We start from the raw sequence: 5,047 nt of genomic DNA on the forward strand, positions 1-5,047 counted from the left end.
TAACGGGGCATAATTTGATGGCACATGTTATTGGAGCTTAATTTAAGGGAAATCAAGAATAGGACAATACCTTCTTGAGCATTAAATCTTTGATAACAATTTTTGCATAATTCTAAGGTCTCTTCTAGAGATTATCACGCTACTTTGGAACAAAAGCCAAATTTGGAAACGTTTCACGCATTGGATATTGCGGAGGCTGTCAGATTTGTGCCACACAAACTCTTATAGAAAGTTAGAGATAAAATGTTGAAATGAATCTTATAGGCTTATAGAATAGAAGGCAGATTCCTATTAGACCTCCGCGTTTGGCATTGGTTTATGTCAAACATTCCAAGAGTTGTGGCCTCATGCTACTACTCAATGTTGTGAAGGCTTTGCAAGCATTGGGATATGAGCTAGAGGAATGTTACCATTGCTCAGATCGACTCACTACGGGAATCAACTGTTCTTCCTGCATACTCCAGGTATTTTTTTCGGCTTCCTCCATTCAATGGAAAATCCCACATAATATCCAATTATTTCTGCATAGAAGAAAAAACCGCTTCCTTACCTCCACCTAATGAGGGTGTTGCTAGAGAAATTTTAATCAACAAATGCAGTCTAACCAACAAATAAATTACAAAAGCCTTTAGGCATTACAAGAATTTTCTTCATCGAACATCGGTCCAGAATATGGATGAAGTTCTAGAGTTGTTAAATGGTTGTGGTTTGACAACCCCACCCTAGTTTCAGAAGGTGGTCCTTTCCAGCCTTGCCTTTCTTGATTATAACTCTGAAAGAAACTTGAAGTCTAAGCTCAGTCTTTTGAATAATTTCATGAATGAAAAGGATATCACCAAACTTGTTCAAACTAGTGCAAGGACTTTCACTGCCGGGGGGGTTGGGCGGGGGGGGATTGGGCGGGGGGATTTCACTACTGCAAAAACTGGTCTTTGAGGGTGAAGCATTGTCACACTTACACACAAGGTAGCCTGCCTTGATCGTCGTGTCAAAGGAAAAGGTTGTGGAATCATTTCAACTTGTTGAGGATATCAGGTTAAAGAAGGGATCAAAAATGTTTTCATGGGGCTTGCGTTCAATTTTGATAGTAGGAAAAAAAAACTTAGGTCAAAAGCAACGATTTTTGAGCAGTTCAGGTTTCTCTGAAAAATAAATTTCGAAATTATTAAGGAAAAGGACATTGATTCTTGACCTTCAAAAAAAAAAAAAAATAAATAAATAAATAAATAAATAAAGCATAATTTAGATTTTCTGCTTAAAATTGTCGGGCTTTCATCTGTTGACCTTGTGAAGTATCCATAACTATTTGCATACAACTTGGATACAAGGTTGTTTCCTCGCTATAGAGTTCTGGAGGCATTGAAATCCATGCAAGTTAAAAAGTTGAAAAGAAGACTTAGAATTCAAATTATTTTTCATTTTTCAGAAGAATGTTTCTTGGAAGAATTTGTTAACTCAAATGTAGAGTCCTCCTCAATTTTGTAGGATATTTACAGTGGAGAGAAATTTGGAAAGATATCCATTGTTAAGGAAACCACGAGTGTGTGTGTTTCAATGAAAATGATTCAGGATAGATGTGGGAGCTCGTCAACTTCTTCAATATGACTTTTTATGTACACTATTTTTCCTTCTAATGTTGTTTTATTTTCCCAGAGGATCCCTAGTAAAGGAGGTTTTCATTGAAGTGATATACATGAATGCTTCTTTTTGTAATGGTTCTATGGCCTTCTTTGGACAAGAAGTCCCAAAAAGTGCTTGCCACATCAAAGTCACACAACTGCCAAAAATAGGAGTCTTGTGACAATCTTGTTTTGTTTCATGTCTAGGTATCACGTGTTCCGTTCCTACTCTACTTCTTCATGTTTTTCATTGCCTCTAAATGTGTAATCAAATTTCTTGTACTAGCACAAGAAAGATATATTACATTGATTTTTGTTGGCACAACATCTTCTTTTCTCTACCCTTGAAGCATTTATATAGGAAACTTGCTATTTTACTTAATAGAGTTAAGGTTTCCTTTGAAGACACACTTGCCTTTTCACATAAACCTAATCTTTGAAGAAAAAAACCCAGTTATCCACTCATTTTAGTGAAGAAAATCAGGAACAGGGATTTAATCATTGTGTTAGATGAGTCATCTAGTTGTAATTTACCATGCCTGCTTTAGCTATTTGATCGGGCAGATGATTGTCTATATTGATATGTGCCTTTTGATATAGGACGTTGCTCTTATTTCTTACTACTTTTAGGTAATTTCTTTGTCATTTCATGCTACAGTTTTACTTAACAGAGGTAGGGCTACCTTTGTAGACATGCATTTTCAGCGAAGACCCAATCTGTATAAAAATAAACCAAGTTATCAACTCATTTCATTGAAGAGTATCTTGAACAGGGATTTTCTTCATGGTGTTAGATGAATAGTCTGATTATAACTCCTTTACTATCACTAGGAATACTATTGTAAGCTTAACTACCTTGGATTTATGGATGACAACTTTTCAAACTTTTCCTTGTGCTTAAATTTTCATTGAAACCAATTTGACCAACGATCTACATGAATGAAATCATATAAGACTTTAATGGTTGAATCTATACTATGCACATGTTGCTTTTGACTACAATATTTGCTTCTGGGATGGTTACCGGGTTGCCTCTTGTTTAAAAGTTAAAAGTTTTTCCCAACAACCTTATAGTTAAAGAAGTGTATAAATCAAAACCTTTTTGGTATTAGAGAGCTTGAACAATAAATATAATTAGCAGAGAAATAATGATCATTGAGAATAATACACAAAATTTGGTAAAACTATGATAGTGTATCAAGGAAATATTCATGGGGCCAAGTAAAGTATTTTATTACCCAATATGAATAATTACAATCAAGCTTACAACCTCCTCAATCTTTTGGGTTTCGTAGATATATTGAAGTACACATCATTATGTATGTTACATAAATTGTGACTAGTTTTGTAAATCAATATCATTAAATAAATTACCAAATATTTAATTCAATAAATTTTGGTTTTTACATTTTATTTTAATTAGTGATTGTCACATTCTAAAAATTTCCACTTTGACAACCATTTACCTGATACCTTGCCGAAGCCCTTTCATCATTCCAAGAGAAGACAAACACCACTGTAGTTTCTCTAACAACATTGGTTTTGTAAACATGTTTGCATGTGTTCATAGGGTTTCACTTGGATTATTGTTTCATGATTTTGATTGATGAACCTTGAAGTAGTACACCCGCCCTTTGTTTCATAATTGATGCCCCTTTTGGTGGATGTCTTGATGACATGGAAAAGTGGTTGTGGTTTGTTAGAATAATGCCAATGGATATTTATAGTTTGGCTATGATGTGGCATGTAGTGAGTAGTTATTTTCTTGATAGAGGAAATCACTCCCCTTATTTGGCATCTTCTCATGCATTTGGAGGCATTCAGACCTTTCTTGGGTGGTCTTTTACATTGACAACCATGGTTTTGGTCACTTGGTATGTTATTTTCACATTGTATCATGTAGTTTCTCTTGGTTTGCGAAGATCCTTTATTACTATATTAGTAAGTGTGCTAGCCTCATTACACAATCTCTTAGGGTGAACTATTTATCATATTCATTGGAGGAGAGGTGTTGGTACATGTGCATTTAACTACTTTGGCACATTGATTGATGACACCCCACTTCTTTGAGGAGGTTATAAAAAATTTATGGACAATTGTGGCACATGTTTTTATGGGATTACTATTTATGTCCAATCTAGTTGACCCTAGGAGATAATTCCCTAGCATCTTTATACTATTTCCATTTGGAGGAGTTACGTTGTTTGTCTACAAGACTCTAATTACCTTGGTATATTCTTTGAAGTCACTCCACTTGTAAAGGTGGTTATGACCATTATTTACAAATATCTTTTTTTTTATGATTACTCTTGAAGGATGAGTTGCTCTCTTCTTGGAGGAACAACCTTAAAATATTCTATTTTGGCCATGTATTTGGTATGTCTAGGTGGCTAACTATCTTGTCTAAGAGAGTGCTCCCATTTTGGCATGAGTATTTATAGGTGAAGTTATCTAGCTACATGGGTTACCCACAAAGATCATTTTGATATGGAATCTCGCTTTACATATACATTTTGGAGAAGTTTACTGTTAGTGTTGGGGACATAGTTAAACCTTAGCACTGCATATCGTCTAAATAAATGGAAAGACTGAAAGGGAAAATTAGGCTATAGAAGATATGCTTATAATGTATGTCATGGATAATTAGACTCGGTGGGAAGAGTACTTACCATTGGTAGAGTTTTCCTATAATAACAATTACCACAATTCAATTAGGATGCCTCCTTATCAAACTCTCTATGGGAGGCCATGCAGGACACCATTGAGTCAATGAAAGGATGGAAGACATAGTAATAGTCACGATAGGATTGTCTCAAAAATGGAGGAATAGGTAAGATAGATTCAACGAATTTTAAAGGAAGCACAAGATAGGAAAGAGAGTTATGTTGATGCACATAGTACCGATCAAAGTTTTAAAGTGGGGTACAAAGTTTTTATTTTTATTTTTTTTATTATTCCTAACACTATTCAGTTTGAGAAAGGTATGAAGTTACCACCTTGATTTATAGGACCTTTTAGAATCAAAGAGAAAATTCGATCAGTGTCCTATTGTCTTGTACTGCCACCCCACTTGCATAAAACTCATGATGATTTTATGTATCTATCCTATAACATTATGTTTCTGATGAATCCCACAAGCTCGACTGGAGGGAAGTATAGGTCTCAAACATGGGAACCATAATGATCAAACCAATATGCATATTCTACCATGGGTTTGATAGCTCAGGCATCACTTGGTGGACCAAGTTAAGATACAATGGGACAAGTCTAACCAAAGATCTGCTACCCAGGAGGATGCAGAGACTATATGTCGCAATTGCCCATCACTTTTGACCATTTATGATGTCCATTTTGACTTAGATAACTACCTATGCTAAGGCTCTATTGCAATTGCATGTTATTTAATTATGAACATTATGTAATATTGA

At 35.0% G+C, this 5,047-nt stretch overlaps 1 pseudogene; it reads left to right on the forward strand.

Moving 5' to 3' along the window:
- The first annotated feature begins 816 nt into the window (after positions 1–816).
- On the forward strand, positions 817–1,605 carry LOC149152468 (uncharacterized; annotated as a pseudogene).
- Positions 1,606–5,047: the final 3,442 nt, after the last annotated feature.

This window comes from Pinus tabuliformis, chromosome 9 (genome assembly GCF_031772625.1).
Source record: "Pinus tabuliformis cultivar Carrire ecotype Pingquan chromosome 9, CPIR1, whole genome shotgun sequence".
Lineage (NCBI taxonomy): Eukaryota > Viridiplantae > Streptophyta > Pinopsida > Pinales > Pinaceae > Pinus > Pinus tabuliformis.